This window comes from Micromys minutus, assembly GCF_963924665.1.
Source record: "Micromys minutus genome assembly, chromosome: 1".
Classification (NCBI taxonomy): Eukaryota; Metazoa; Chordata; class Mammalia; order Rodentia; family Muridae; genus Micromys; species Micromys minutus.
Genome location: NC_137969.1, coordinates 163,177,117 through 163,194,254, shown reverse-complemented (window position 1 = coordinate 163,194,254; position 17,138 = coordinate 163,177,117).

Genomic DNA, 17,138 nt, shown 5'->3' with positions numbered 1-17,138 from the left:
GCAACCAGGAAGAAAGAAAACTATCAGTTTCCTGTGTGCTGGGGAGGCTGTGGAAAACCCATGTAAGGTCTTTCCAGGAAAGTATTCCTACAGACTTTAGTGGAAGTAAGTAACTACTGAGATAGAAAACTAGAATCATGCACTTTGAAATACAATTGCCTATATGGATAGAAAAGTTCTCACAATCAGGAAAAAGAAGTAAACCAAGAGAAACATCATCAAAATGCCTCACTGCAGGAGAAGCTATGACCAAAGAACCCTCTCTAGTTCTAAATTTGGCACATGCCCAGTATGTACCTCATGTAACTGGGAAAGAATAAAGGCTATGGCAGGCTATGAAATATCAGTATAAATTTTCAATCTTCCACATTTAGATTAGCCATGTGCTTTTATCAACACAAGTCTCAATATTGACAAAGTTGACTTAAGGTCAGGTCATAACTTCTGAGATTTACCATCATAGAATGCCAACCAGGAATATTAATGTAGTTTATCTACATATTTTGCATTACTTAAAAGAGGTGATATGCTAGAAAGAAAAAGGCACTGGAAGGCAGTGTGCCTGGGGTATCTATCTTTGAGTGTGTTTTTGACACATATTGGACAATCCTTGGTGTCTCTAAAATGATGACAAAAATTTTCTCACAATTTATTTATAAAAACTAAAAACTAAAAGTGGGATCAGTTAACAATTATATGTGAGCGTTATTCCTTGAGCAATACAATGTAGCAACCGTTTACGTAGTACATTTTTTATGAGGTACTAAACCTAATATAGAATATATAAGAAGATATATGAGGTATATCTACATACTATATTTTTTTTTACTTTAGGAGACATGAGTAGTAGTAGATTTAAGCATCTGTGGAATCCTGTGGCTAATCTCCATTCATACCAGGAAAGTTGTACATTATGATGTGCAAGGAGCTAGACATATAGAGATGAGGGACAGCTAGTTTTCAAATGACATTTTTCCTCTAATATATTGCTTTGGGTGTGTTCTGCATAAACTTTTGCTACAATTTAACTCTGTGTGACAGACTAACCTTACCAATTCTATCACTTTTCTTTGTAACATCCAATGCCTAGCCCAACGTTTTGATAAATTCTTTGATTTAAGCAACACAAATCTCTTGGGGTTTCTTGTTAATTAGGGGCTGGAAATTTCTGATCAGCTTTACAAGTGTCACTTTTGATTTACATGATCGTTTTCCACTTTTCATTTCTGAAATTATAATAATGATTTTTTTGAGTAATATTTTATTCCTTTGAAAATAGCAGTAATTACATATGGGGAGAGTCTTACCATAACAATAAAAGCAATCATGTGTGCTAATCACAGTAGGTGTCTCTCTATGATGGTACACACTTGCAGAAGAGAGGCATTGCCAATCCCAAGAACAGAGATACCATAGCATAATTCTGCATGGGGAATCAAATACTGGTTATTGTTAAGACTTTATTTTCTTTGAAATTTTTTCTGTAGTTTTTCTGCATTTGTTGTTGTTTTATTTTGTTTTTGGTGAGTGTGTGCTCCTATGTACAAGCATGTACACCTGTGTATGAAGGTACTTATGGAGACCAAAGATCAATCTTAAGTGCTGCTCAGGAGTCATTTACTAGATTTCGAAGCAGAGAGGCCATTGAGCCACAGAGAGCTGCTTATCTTAACCTCCTCTACACTAGGACTACCAACCAGATTTTTGAACATGAATTACAGGAATTCAATTCCTGTCCTCACATTTGCATTAGAAATCACTTTATTGACTAAGAAACTGCTCAGCCCCAAGGTGTTCTCTTTTAAAGAGGACTCATGCATAGTGGCAAACACTCAACAAAGAAGAATCTACTTCTATAAAGCACCTCAGTCTCCCATTCTTAAGCAAAGGCCCAATGCTGGAATGTGTTACAGGAGGAGCTTGGTGTCTGCCAGTGTGAAAAGTGTCTGAGTATCACTCTAGCTAGAGGCTTTTCTGGGGACCTGTAGATGAATGCTTACAAGATTTTCTAGTTTAAAAAGTGAAAATGAAGCCAATATCATGGCTTAAGTCTAGCGACCCAGTATTTATGGCCTGAAGCTAGAAGATTTTCATAAGGTTTAGGCTAGTTTTAGGTATGTAACAAGTTCTAAGCCAGCCTGGGCTATAGAATAAGAAACTATTTTAAAGAGCAAGCAAAAGGTCTACATTCATTTCATAGTCTTCTAAACAGTGAGTCTTCACCTAAGTCAGCTTATTCTCACAAAAAAATAAATAAATAAGACAACTCTTTTACATAGTGTGAATTGGTTTCAGTTCTATCCTACAGAGGGAGGCAGGCATGCCCACACATGATAGCTACAGTAAGTAAGAGATTGCAATGTGCAAGGAGCAAACATCATTATCACTGTCTCAATCTGTGGGGCTCAAGATATGAAGTTTCTTCCATGATGTTAATTTTCTCAAAAGAAAAATGACTAAATAATAAGAAAAAAATAAAGGGCAAGGAAGAAAGATTAAAAAGGAGAGAGAGAGGAAAAATAAGAGAGGAAGAAGGGCAAAGGGAAGAGGAGAGGGAGAGGTGAAGCTAGAAGAGGGAGAAAAGGACAAGGAGAGGAAAGGGGAGGGGGAAGAGAGAAAGAGGAGAAAAGAGGAATGAAGTAAAGGGGGAGAAAGACAGGGAGGAAGGGGGAGAAAGAGGGAGAGGGAGATTCTTACAGAATTTACATGTAAAAGATGCACAGAAATCTGCCCCTGGTGCCAGGGGATGTTGAATGTGGTTTTAGATGAGTTATTTTATGTCCCTGTGACACAGTTTGGCCATCTGTAAAATACAATAAAATTACCCTCTCCAGTTCCTACACAGTCAGTGAAATGTCGAGAACCACAAGCAGAAGTTCTGAAGAAAATATTGGCTGGAAAAATCTGAGGAGAGCCACTGAGCTATGAAATATGGTCCTTTCTACTCATAGACAAAACCTAGACAAGCCTGTGTATGGGCTAAAAACCCTCTGTGCAGAAATATTTTGATAAGACAAATACAAATGTCACTGTTATCAAAGTCAAGGGACAACTCATTAAACATACATAGAAAAAGTGGTTTCCATATGGAAGGGGGGAGGATAACAACACTCATGAAAAGTCTACTACAACATCTTAGAAGCTGCAATTTCACATCAAACTCATGAGTCTAATAGCCCAACCCATAGTAAGCGATAAATGAAATTGGAACTGATGGTTGACAAGATTAGAGAAGTCAATGCACGTGATTTTTTTAATAGTTGGGGTATTATGTGAGTGCATGTCTGATGTTTTTATCAATAATGTTCTATAACTCACACTGAATCCTTGAAGACTATTTCTACAGAACCACTGGGACAGAGGTTGAACTTTGATCTTGGCTAATGCCTTGGCTTCAGCAGATGAAACCAGTGAAGATGCTCTGCAACAGAACAGATACTATGGGATCCTTTGGTGCATAGGTCCACATGTAACCATGTGCATATTACAGGAACAATGTGTGGCCATCTGGGTTGGTTATGCTAGCACAACCTCACATGAAACGCTAAAAAAATAAAATCTTTCTTCTTGTTGCCTGTTTAATTTTGATTTTTTTTCACCAGCCAGTAAATTTGAGCCAAAAGGAAGGCAAGAATTTTCCACCTTGCTGCTTAACTGGCAGTCTGACATTTGGCCCTTTGCACCTCTCCGAAGTTTGGCCACAATGACTAGCCTTATTCACGCCAGGCAGCATTAGCGCTTTGTTAACACCATGCGGTAGTGTGCAGCATAAAGTCTCTCTGTGGTTACCATGTGACTTCATGCAGCTGACATCTGAGCAAGGAAAGTGCCAGAGAAGGTCTGGGCTGTTCTTTATGAGCAAATGGGTGAGGGAAACAAGAAGAACTTGGCTTCCTGTGGTTCTGGGAGATATTAGTGGGTTGCTACCCCCTGGTAGAATGAGCTAGGACAGCAGTGTTATAGAAAAGTTTAAATATCAATGGTGATCGTGTGTTGTTGATGAATGAGAAAAGCAAGTTTTCAAAATAGTGGAAGCACCTCTCAATGCCTTCCTTACCTGTACCCCTATCAACTTTCTACAGCTTTTCTGAAAACCCTTCATAGTCTAACAGAGAACAGCTATGTCAAGATGTGTTGAAAAAAAAGCAAAAAAATTAATAATAATAACTGAATTTACGACTCTGGAAGAATTTACCTGGGGCAAATCATCCTTTGTGCCATACATGCTGTTCCTTTTAAGACAGTCTCTGGGTATCGTCCACTTTTGCACCTGATATCCACAAACCACAAAAGAGAACTAATTCCTGTGCAGCTGGGTGAAAAATGCTGGTAGTTTGTGTTTACTGTAAAGAAAGAAAACCCAACTAGTTCAGAGACACATTTATTATGTCCAGACTTCTCCATGGAATTTTCCAGAACTCCACGGGAGCCACCATAAGCTGTTCACGTGTGTCGCTTACTCTCCATTCTGTCTGATGAGACCTCTTTTCATGATGAGCCCTACAGTCTGAGTAGATTCAGAGGGCCTGATGCTTCTTTTATTTTTTTAACAACCACACAACAATAGCAACAACAACATATTCCTGAAAATTATGCTTTTTCCAAAACCTGTTGAGAGCAGCCCCTAATGAAACTGAGAAAGGGTGACTCTTCCCTGGGGTACTTGTGCTTCTGGCTTGATAATGTCCCATGAAAGGGATGCTTTCTTCTATTCTTTCAAATAAACTTCCTGAAATCCTTAATGACATGAAGACCACATCATGACTATGGACAGGTTAGGGAGTGTAATTCCTTGTTGTGGAGGGTGACCTCCTATCCATTGCTGGATGTGTGACAGCATGCCACTTATATGGCCCTGACCCACTCTCTACTACTCATGTAGCACAGTTGTACCCTGCACACGTCCTCAGACCACACTAGACTGTATGCTGGAAAACACCACACCACTGAACAAAAAGGATTTCACTGAGGGGCTGTTCTCCCAAACCTGGAAACAAGTAGTACAGACTCTTACACTGAAAGAATTTCTGACGTGTATCTGTTTAAAGACCTTGAGATCCTGAAGCCATTTAATCAAGATAACACTCTCCTTGGAAGCAATGCAGCCATCAGCTGGCTGATCAGAATTATGTAGCTGGGAGCTATCATAATTTATAATCACAAGTACTTGGCCCAAATCAGTAGCAGTGTCAAGTGTAAAACCTCCTATTCATTGGAATTCTAGGCCAACGCAGTCCCTTGGGGTAAAAGAATAGCTGTTCAAGAAGCAGAAAGGTAATTCTCCATTCTTCATATGATGAATTGTCAAGCTCAAAATATATAGCTATAAACCCCAGCACCTTCAAGATCAGTATCTATATGCAGAAGCTCACACAATTTGCAGTCCTACACCAAAGGTGATGTCATCAGTCAAGGCCTCACTTGACTCTACACCTCGCTTCCCGAGGTAGGATTTACACTTTCTTAGAGAATGTTGAGTTGGCAAAGAATGCTGAACTGGAGCAACAGAGACCCAGGGCAGGCACACACTATTCTTTAAGAGTAAAACCCTATTCCTGTGTGGTTTGCCGTCAGCCAAACTGTGACTGCTTCAGCACTTTCGTGTAGTGTAAAATCATTTAGCAAGGTATGAGTGAGGGGTCCTTTCAATAGAATGAGAATACTTGAGGATTGCAGCAAAGAAGCTGGCTAACTGGCAGGCATTAACTTGTGGCAGAGCAGGAACCTGGCAAACATGGGCAGCTGAATGAAACTCAGTATTGGGTTGACTGATTGACTGGGATGACCCAGTCTTAGCAAACCAGAGACAGAAGCAGAGATCTCTGACGTAATGAGGTTTATTATTATTATTATTTCCAGCATAAAGATTCTATTTTCTGCTTTTCTTCCTGAAAAGTGTTTTCCTTTTTTTTTGTTTCTTTCTTTCTTTTGTAAAAATTTTTTGTATAATTTTAATCACATTTACTTATGGGAGTAATAGAATAAAACAAAAATAACCAAAGAAAATAAACACAATTGTGTGTACTTATAATATTTTTTAAGATGCACATGTACAGTTTTTGCAAATAGAGTGACAATGTTTACCTTATATTTATACATATAAAATATTCCAAACATAGAAATTATGGTTTCATAAAATCTCTATGAAATTCAACAAGTATCAATGGTTCATGTTATATAATCACTATTACTACTATAAATAATATTTTGAATACTTTCAAAACAATATATTATTATAGTTTACTTACTATTCTTTTTCATTACATTTTTTTACAATCCAGTTGTTGCCACCCACTTGTTTGCTCTCCTACAGTTCTCATCCCATTCCCTTCCTCTCATCTCCAAAAGGATATCCCTGCCTACCGGCCCACCTCCAGACTTCCCTACTCACTTGGGCCTCAAAGTTTAGGCACATCTTCTCCCACTGAGTCCAGACCAGGCAGTCCTCTGCTGTATATGTGTTGTGGGCCTTGGACCAGCTTGTAAATGCTCCCTGGTTGGTGGCTCAGTGTCTGAGAGATCTCAAGGATCCAGGTTAGTTAGGACTGCTGGTCTTCCTATGGGGCTGCCCTTCCTCTTTAGCTTCTTTTAGCCTTTCTCTAATTCAAACACAGGAGTCCCTGAATTCAGTTCAGTGATTGGGTGTAGGTATCTGCTTTTGTCTCAGTCAGCTACTGATACAACCTCAGAGGACAGCCATGCCAGGCTCCTGTCTGTAAGCACAACATACCATAGTAGTGTCAGACCCTGGTGTGCCCTCATGAGATGAATCCCAAGTTGGCCCTGCCACATGTCTGCCTTTTGTTCAATCTCTTTTTCATTTTTGTCCATGCAGTTCTTTTAGACAGGAACAATTCTGGGTCAGGAATTTTGACTGTAAGTTAATAACCTTGTCCCTCCACTTGGCGCCCTGTCTATCTAATGGAGTTGGAGTCGTCCATCCTTTGCCCAGTGTTGGACATTTTGGTTAAATTTATCCCCAATGAGTTTTGAGAGTGCCTTACCCCCTGGGTGTCTGGTAATTTCTAGAGGTTCCCCCTACCTCTCTCTTTCTGGGGCTGCTTATTACCATTGAATCTCTTGGCCCTCTGTACTTCTATCCTGTCCCATCCTCCCATATCCGATGATCCTGTTTCCCTTTCCCCCTCTCCTTTCCTTTCCCTCCCAGGTCTCTACCACCCTTTGCCTCCCATGATTATTTTCTTTCATGTTCTAAGTGGGTTTGAAACCTTCTCACTTGGGCATTTCTGCTTGTTACATGACACTTTTTACAGCTTGTAGGTTGTATCCTAGGTATTCTGTATTTTTTGGCTATTGTTCATTTATTAGTGAGTTCATATCATAGATCTCCTCATGGGTCTAAGTTACCTTTCTCAGGATGATATTTTCTAGTTCCATACATTTGCCTGCAAAATTCATGATGTCCTCATTCTTAATAGCTGAATAGTATTTCACTGAGTAAATAAACCACATTTTCTGTATCCATTCTTCCACTGTGGGACATCTGGGTTGTTTTCAGCTTCTGGCTATCACAGGTAAGACTGATATAAACATAGTGGAGCACATGTCCCTGTGGTATAGTAGAGCATCTTTGGAGTATATGCCTAAGATTAGTATATCTGGGTCTTCAGGTAGATCTATTTGCAACTTTCAGAAGAACCTCCAAATTTATTTTTAGAATGATTGTTAAAAAAAAGAAAAATAGATCCATGGTTGTCATCTTGAACAAAACCCAAGTCCAAGTGGATCAAGGACCTCAACATAAAACCAGATACACTGGATCTAATAGAAGAGAAAGTGGGAAGGAGTCTCAACCTCATTAGCATAGTGTGTGTGAGGGTGGGGATTCCTAAACAGTACTCCAATGGCTCAGTCTCTAAGGTCACAGACTGATAAATGGGACTTCATGAAACAATGCAAAAGACATAGTCCAAAGGACGAATTGGCAACCTACGGAATGGAAACAAAAGTCTTCACTAGCTCCACATCTGATAGAGGGAGGACTAATATTCAAATATATCAAGAACTCAAGAAGCTAACCTCCAAAAACCCTGATCAAAAAATGGGGTATCAAGCTAAACAGAGAATTCACAGCAGATAAATCTTGAATGGCCAAAAAGCACTTAAAGAAATGTTCAAAGTCCTTAGTCATCAGAGAAATGAGAATCAAAATGACACAGAGATTCCACATTACACCAATCAGAATGACTAAGATCAAAAACTCAGGTGACAGCACATGTTGGTGGGCCTGTGGAGAAGTGGGAACATTCCCTGGTGTGATTGAAAAAGTGTTTTTTTAAAACAGGAAAAAAAAGAGAGTGTACTTAAAAATATTAAGGAAAATCTAATTAGTATATGCAGACAATTTTTTGTATTATTTTGCTAGATCATATATATAATGTGTTCATTTGTTGTGGCTAAATTCTCAAATCTATTGTTTGCATTTGCAAGTTTGCTTCTAATCATACTGACCCAATTGTTCTCGGAGAAATTGAAAATATGGTATGATGTAACCTAAATCTTAAGAAATTATTTAATTCCACCAAAGATTTACCTTTTTTCAATGTCAAGGCATTATTCCCCTCCTGGTCCACCCTATGACTGTTCCTCATCCCATACCTTCTCCCCTGTCTCCAACAGGATATCCCCACTCCTCCTACTCCCAACCTACTAGACATCCCCACATCCTGGGGCCTCAGGTCTCTCAAAGATTAGGTGCATCTTCTCTCACTGAGGCCAGACCAGCCAGTCCTCTGCTATATGTGTCAGGGGACATCATATCAGCTATTGTATGCTGGAGTTGGCCATCAACATTGGTATGTATCCATTTTTGACTCATCCAAAATAATGATAATTCTTTTCTAATGCTAACTACCAAATTATGGATACCTTTATCACAATGCTAACTATGCTGTCTTGGGATTATCCTACACATTTCAGTGTTCTTGATCAATAACTCATTCCATAGTAGCACTTTGTCATCTCTTTCTATGTATGTATGTATCTATGTATGTATGTATCTACCTATCTATCTACCTACCTACTATCTATGTTCTATCTATCTATCTATCAATCTATCATTTATCTATTCATTCAGCTATTTACCTATCACCTACCTATCTATAATCTATCATCTATCTAACTGTCTCAGAGCTAATTACAGCATGACCTACACATGTCTGATTAAAGGGTGGATGAGTGAGTGACAGAATGGGGCTTGAGCACTACACGGCAGGAGCTAAAGAGAATTCCAAGGACACAGAGGATTTACCACCTGCAATGGTCAGAGAATAATGAAAAACTCTGGGCTTTTTAAGTTTCAGCATATCATAACAGGAAAGAGCCCAGTTAGCTAAGACATGTCCCTCGAGGGAAAATGTGTTCTACCTCACATTCCTTACAAATTTATAGTTTTGAAAAGATATTATTTTTGTAAATTTCTCAGGGAAAAGGGTGATTCAAATACCACATATCAAAGAAATTTCCATCTGCCTAAGAAGTATAGGTGAATACTTGCAAAATATCACCAGATACTAAGTGACAAGGCAGTGGAAGTAATGGAGGTTGTGTGTCCTGGTCTAAGCAATCTGTGAAAGCCAGTCTTTGAATTTACTGTGAAATTTTTCCATTGAGACTAAGGAACTCAAACTAGGTGAATTACAGTGTTTCTGCTTGAAAGGAACTTAGGAAGGTGGTTCTGAATCTACTATGCCTCTGGTTTCTGATTTTTATGAAGACACTGCATTTTGTATTCAGTATGTTTTTTTTTATTTTTTGTTTACTTCTAGCAGATATATAGCCTTCCCTCATCAGCTATAGAAAATGCATCAAACTTGAGACTTATATATTTGTTTGATTCTTTTCTATTCAAATTGATCTCTATGTTCTTGCATTTCTCTTGATTGATTTTATTGCTGTCTCTAATAGATATTATATGACTATTTCATCATATATCTATAAGTTGACACAAATGCATTTGAAGTAGTGTGGTAAAACAATAGAAAACACTTATAAAAAACAATAATCACAATACTTTGTAATCACTGTGTCAGGGCTACTGACCATGAACAGTCCATTAACAACAAAACATCAGACTGGACCATTCAAGCTAAATGTCATCCATGCTCATAAGAAGCTCAATAGTGAAAATGGGAGTAAGAGTTAGAGTAATGGAGTTGAACTCGGAAGACCTGGGAAAGCACGTATTTCAGAGAACCCAAGTACAGAACCTAAGTCAAATCAGCCGAACAATTTTGGCTCTTTCTTCCATGAACTTTCTAGTTTCACTTTTCTCATGTGTAAGAAATAAAATAATGCTAGCCTCACAAAGCTGGTACAGAAAATTGTTGAGTTTTCTGGAACTAAAATAATGCATTACTGTACTGATGTAGAAAACCACAACCTGGTGATTGGTCCATTCAGAGAAATTTTTCAATGAGTCATACCATTTTATTTTAGTTATTTTCATGTCAGAGGAAATATGGTCATTGCATATATATATACCTTAGACTTCTTGGATGATCTCTTAAATTGCTGCTAAAATTGGTGAGTTCCTCCTTCTTGGAGCAGAATGGATACATTAGCCAACTGCCAGCAGCTACCACCCTGTGCACAGAAGGCCACTCTATGTATTGGCCTTGGGATTGGACCTCATGGCCACAAAAGCAGCCAGGGAGAAGGAAAATGTGGAGTAAAGCCAAAATTCAAGCCAGGCATTGCAACTTCAATCCTTCACTAGCAAGTGAGGTCATTTTCCATAAGTCTCTGTTTCCACTAGAGTCAATGTTTCTTAAGTATTAAGCACAACTGAACCCATATCATGTGGTGTCCAGATCAGTGAAACAGTATTTGTCACCCTGGCATTGTCAACTTGAACTGAAATTCTTGTCATTCTAAGAATGAATCCTTGGACCAAGGTTACCCTTTGATCTTCATATTTCTGAGCTTTGTGTGCACAGGGAAGACTGCTTCAGGATTCCTAGAAGCTATACCATAAAATCTACGATGTACAAGGCTTGCATATTCAGAATTTGGGTAGGTAGTATTTCTGCCCTACCATGGACATACTGTAAGGCATTGCTACCTTATTCTGTGTAAAAGAATCAAGATTCTACCTTAAAATGTTGGCCAAAATTTAACAAGACTATTCACATAAAGCATTGAGAGTAGATACTGCCCACAGAAAAGTTCTATATATGTAACTTACAACTCTTCTCTGTGCGCACACTTGAACATGTTCACATAGTTTGAAAGAACTTTAAAGTTTCCAACAGTCTTAGGCTACTATTGACTATTAAAACATATTTTCTTTACCTTCTTAAATGTTTTTTCAGAACTATACTCAGAACTTGCATTTTTTTAAATATCTGAGTTCTGGTTATGTCCCTCTGCCTGGATGACTGAATTTGTGCTTCACATTCCATCTTGCCGAGGGCCAAGGATCTAGCCAAGGGCCATACATACATCCATACACACAACCATACATATAACCATACATTCTTGTGTTTTCTCACAGGTGAAATTTCTTTACACTTTGCTTCCTTCATGATAGCTAAGCTCGTTTCTGCCAGGTCACAATCTTCTTGATTACATGACTGAGATTCCTCCATTTTTATATATCACTGGTCACAAGCAAAGATTGGATATTCAGCAAATGTGAAATAAAATAAGATATTATATAAACTGGTTCCTAATTTTCGACACCAATAGCATATACAGACTTGTGAGAAACATGTTGATTTCATGATTTCAGAGCTATGTGGGAAAATATAAAACTCCTTTCTGCATTTAATTTATCTTCTGAAAATTTAGCTTTATTTGTGATTTGCAATTAATAACAAAATACATTTATGACACAAGTAATATTTTAATATAAGTAGCATACATTTCACCTCATATATTTATTATTTCCATGTGTTGAGAAGATTTAAAGTCTTGGCTGTTAAAAAAAAAAAACCATAATATATTGTGAATAACTTACTGCCAAAAAACATCAGAGCCAATTCTCCATATCCACCTACAGACCAGTACCTATTGGTTATCTCCTATTTCTACCTATTCTTCTATCCACCCTCAAATCTGGCTATCACCATTTTACTTGCTATTTCAAGAAGCCCAGCATCTTTAAGACTCTACATATAAGTGAAACAGTTTAGTACTATTTCTTTGTGATTGGCTTTACTATAACTTCCACTAGTTTATCCTGGTTGTCATACAGATCATACATGACAGAATTTCATATTGACCCCATTTTCTTTCTCCATTTTACAGTACTATAGCACTTGCTACATATAGTACCCTTTAAGTTTATCAGTACATTTAATAGACCCTTCAATTTTTTTGGGCTACTTCTACATCATACATAGAAATATAGACAACCTTTTTGGCATACTCATTAAAACTTTTTGAAGTTGTACTTAGTGATGAGATTGCTGGACTATGCTGTGGCTCCACCTAAAATAGTCTGAGAAACCACCATATTGTTTTCAAATCAATCCCACTATCAATAGTACCAACAGTGTTTCAGGTTAGTTTTTTCTCTGTATCTTCATCAACAGCTATCTTTCATTGTTTTGTTGATAGTCCATCTACCCAGCATGGGGTGTCCAGTGGTTTCAGTTGCATCTCTGGTTTTTATAGATGTGACATTTTTAATATATTCCTTTTGGCTACATGGTGAAATTTGTATCCATTTTTTAAAGAAATGTCTAATCTGGTCCTTGGTCACCTTTAATAGGAATAGTCACTATTGTGCCATTGAGTAGTTTGAGCACATTGTACATTTTACATAAGGAACAGGATAGTTCAAACTATTTTGATCAAAAGTTAGAAAGATGAAGAGAAAACAATCCTGGCTTTCAAAATATATCGTAAAGCTGATGTAATAAAAGCACCCTAGTGTTTGCATGAAAAAAAAAAAAAAATAGTCTCCAACCAATGTAATAGGAGAGACTAGAAAGAAAAAGAAGCAAAAAACAAAAACCACATACTTATAGTCACTTAAATCTTAACAAAGACACAAACATAACATAGAATTGGATGAAAGAACATTGTATTAAACAAATAGTTCTATAAAATTTACATACACATTCAGAGAAGAACAGATGTTAGCCTGATCTGTTTGCTTTTTCAAAATCAACTCAAAACAGATTAAAGTCAGAAATAAAACCTGGAAATGTGAATTAAAACATATATGATGGTGAAAATCATTGATTTGGAAAATATTTGAACATTATACAAAATTATAAATAAAAAGTAGTCAAATGATATTTTACTCAACTATAAAAGTCCCTGCACAACAAAGTGATAGGTCAACAGACATAAAACAGGACAAATGAATTGTGGGGAGTCTCAGCTCAAAGGATTAAGAGGAGTATCCTTGTAACAGAGATTTGGGGAGCTCATTTGTATCTTCTAACACATGAGCACCCATTACAACAGCACCATCAATAAACATAGATGTTTCTGTGAAGACAAAGAATGCCTTGAACTTGGACTTCCTAAACCCTGAATCACTGAAAAAAATATCCTGGCTTTTAAGTCTCCCAGCCTGTGGCATTTTGTTACAATATTCTAAGTAGAGGAAGGCAAAGTGACTCTGTAATGTACATATTCTTTGCGTAAGTGATAAGAGCTCTGTAATACATCCTGACTAAGGGAGAAATGCAGAGAATCCCCAGAATTTTGATTTTCTGTGGACAACTGAGGAAGAACTAACAGCATTTACAAGAAGAACACATAGCGAGAGTCAGTGATGTTAAAAAGTAACATTCCTAAAATGCACTATTGAACATTCTTGCTGGCCAAGAGTATAGGGCACTGGTCTCAGTGGGAGAGGCTTCCAAAAATGACCATGATTTAAGCCAAATGGCCCTTTGTATAATTAAATAGAGGCAAGTGGGTGTGAACCTCATCTTTCTGCTCAGTAACTGTAAAAGCCTTTAAATGTTTGCAGTTTCCACTTCAGTGCAGTATAGAGATCTGCAAAGGATTTTATGCTGACTAAATGAGACACATTATCAAAAATTTAAGCATTATATCTTGAGTTGAATAAATAATGTTGCTCATGTTTTCCTGTCCTTACCAGGGTACAAAGCCATCCCTGTGTTTGACTGTATTTTTAATCCAAGTGACCCTGAAAAATCCAGATGCTTTTTAGAAACTTGGTCATATACAAATGAGGTGAACAGGAATGTGAAACAGGCACTGTTCCCCAAGGAGAAACTAGGATGTGTTTGGATCTATACCATATAAGCCAAACTACCCCACTCCGATATCCTATTATAAGCTTTTTATATCTAGGACCCATGGGCACCTTGACTGGGTTCCTTATAGGCTGACCTCAGACTCTCCTTGCAGATGTAATATCTGTAAACACAGTCACCAGCAGCCTCAGACACAGGACATATTGGATCATGAGGCATCCTTATCCTCTGGACACTGGTGCCTATCTGCTTTCAGTCAGAAGCTGCTTTTCCAAAGCCCACAGCCTTTCCAAGAATCTGGGCTGGCTGACACATGGGTAGGCATGTGGTGTCAGAGGTGTGGGTGGGTTGCACTTCCTTCAAACATGCAACTTCAAAGTCTCTGAGGGTGTCATCTGGCATAGAAACAAGTCAGGAACAAGTGGAACTCCACTGGAATTTCCAGTTATAAACGATCCTATTCAGAGCTGCATTCTGCATTGCACAATAAGAGAACAAGGAGATGTTTCATGCCGTTAAAAGGCCTTGAGCACAAAATAAGGGGACACAACTTTCTTTGCTTTGTCTCTTGAGTATTGAGGCCTGTTCTGGGTGATCCTAGGTTATAAAAATAGCAGTGCAAGATACCCCACCTTTGCAGAAGGCTTGCTTTTGGAAGACTTAGGGTTGCTACATTCTAGACAGAGCATCCTCATAGGCTGAGGCATACCTTGAATTCAGGCACTGAAGAATATGAAAATCAAAGAGTATGTACTGAAAAATCTGTTGTACCTCATGAAAATATGAAGTTTGAGGTGTTGGGGAGATGGCTCAGTGGTGAAGACTGTAGACTGCTCTTACGGAGGATCAGTGTGTAGGTCTATGGATCTACACTGAGTAGTCCACACCAACTCAGGGACTTTGAGGTGGTGGTACTTACACCTCTGGCTTCAGTGTGTACCTGCACTCTCATGTACATACACAGGCACATTACTAAAAGTAATAAAATAAATGATAAAAAAATTAAGCCTAAATCTCATTTGTTATGCTCACTGCCTATAGTTACATCTAAATTATGAACTGAATCCCTAATCAGCCCTGAACCATTTCCACATTTACCTCTCCTTTGATTAACCACCAATTTTTGAGATGATATTTAGAAAATTTTTATAATCGTCCAAACTCAGTATCTGCCAAAGTGTCAGCATGCAGGGCAAGATGGATAAGTAAAAAAAAACTTAAATACATATTCATGGAGTACTCTTTAGAGAAGTCTTCTGTGATGAGAAGACAGAAACACAGAGAAAGTGTCTAAGATTCAGAACCAGTTTAGTTAGGGTTGGCACTTACCCATCAATTTCCTTTGCATCTCTTTTTCAATAATACCTAAGCAACATTGTTTCCTGCACAATTCTCTTTTTCCTTGATAATCAAATGATGGGCAGGATCCTGGTGCACTCATATGAATCACCCAGGCTATTCCATAGGACTCAGACAGAGATTTGTAAATATTCCCCATAAATAATTGAGAATATATACTAAGTATATACTTGTTGATCAGTGTCCAAAGATAATGATATCCCAAGAACCAATTAGTTAATATTCTATTTTTGACATACAAAGTTCATAGTATGAGGTTTTGGAGGTGCAAATGTAGAGAGCACAGTGTAAAGTTTTTTTTTGTAATATTCAGTGTGTGTGTGTGTGTGTGTGTGTGTGTGTGTGTGTGAGCTCACATGCTCACATGCACACATATGTTTCTGTGATGAGTACTTGTATTTTATGATGTATATGTGGAGGTCAGAGGATAGCTCATAAGACTCAGCTCTTTCCCTGTACCATATGAGTTCCACATAACCAAACTGAAATCACCAGGCTTGGCACCAAACCGCTTTATCCACTGACCAATCCCACTAGTTCACACTGTGCATTTTTGAATCATAAAAATCATTCAAGTTCCCCCAGACAAAAAGAGGAGATGACTGCTCAGGAGGCATTTCACACTTAGAACACAGGGTGCCAAGAAACTTTACAATAAAAGCTTGTGTTTGGGGATGTGTGTGTGTGTGTGTGTGTGTGTGTGTGTGTGTGTGTGTGTGTAGAAGCAATGCAAACCTTAATCTAAAAACATCACCATCCACGGGAAAGATGCCAGCCCCTCTCTCCTGTACATCCTCTATGTGGATTAATCACCAGGCTCCCAGTAACCACAATGTGAGCACTGTGTGAGGAGGCTTTCTCGCTGAAACAATGCACTTCTGTATGATTGCCTTTGGTAGGCATTTACAGCTCCAGGACATGGTTCTGTTTTATTGAAAGTACTCAGTACCGACTTCTTAGAACATGGCTAAGCTCAGTTGTGCAATCACAGATGTTCCAGGGGGAGGTTCACATTTTTGCTTTGGAGCACCCAGCAGGAACACACACTGAAAGGTGAGATAGTCCCAGCCCCCTTCCCACTCCCCCCACCCCCACTCACAAGGCTCAGTGCAGATCTGCTGAGCTATTACTCAGACAAAATGTCACTTTTGCAGTCCTCAGTGGGATCTTCCCCTTCAAAGCTTCACTAGGTACAATATGGCTGGAGTCTTCACTCCATGTCAATAATTGACAAGATGAAACGTTGTCTGTTCATCTACCTGGTTACAGTTCTGGAATGTAGTAGCCCTGCCCCAGGAGCCACAGTCCTATGTACAGAACAAGGTTGCTATTTATAGAAGAATGTTGTTTCCCTGAGCCCTAGGCTTGCCCCATCCCCACCTCCATATCTAAGGATAGCAACCAAGAGCTTTTAAACTAATAAAAGACTGGTTGTAGGCCTACCAAAACCTCAGGATTTCAGTTTCTTTCTACTTGACTGAACAAGTCCTGGGCCACAGTACAGGAAAGTCCTCTAACCACTACGCTCTGACAACCTTTAGAAGAATTATCTTCCCCAAAACTTTGCTTCTGGGA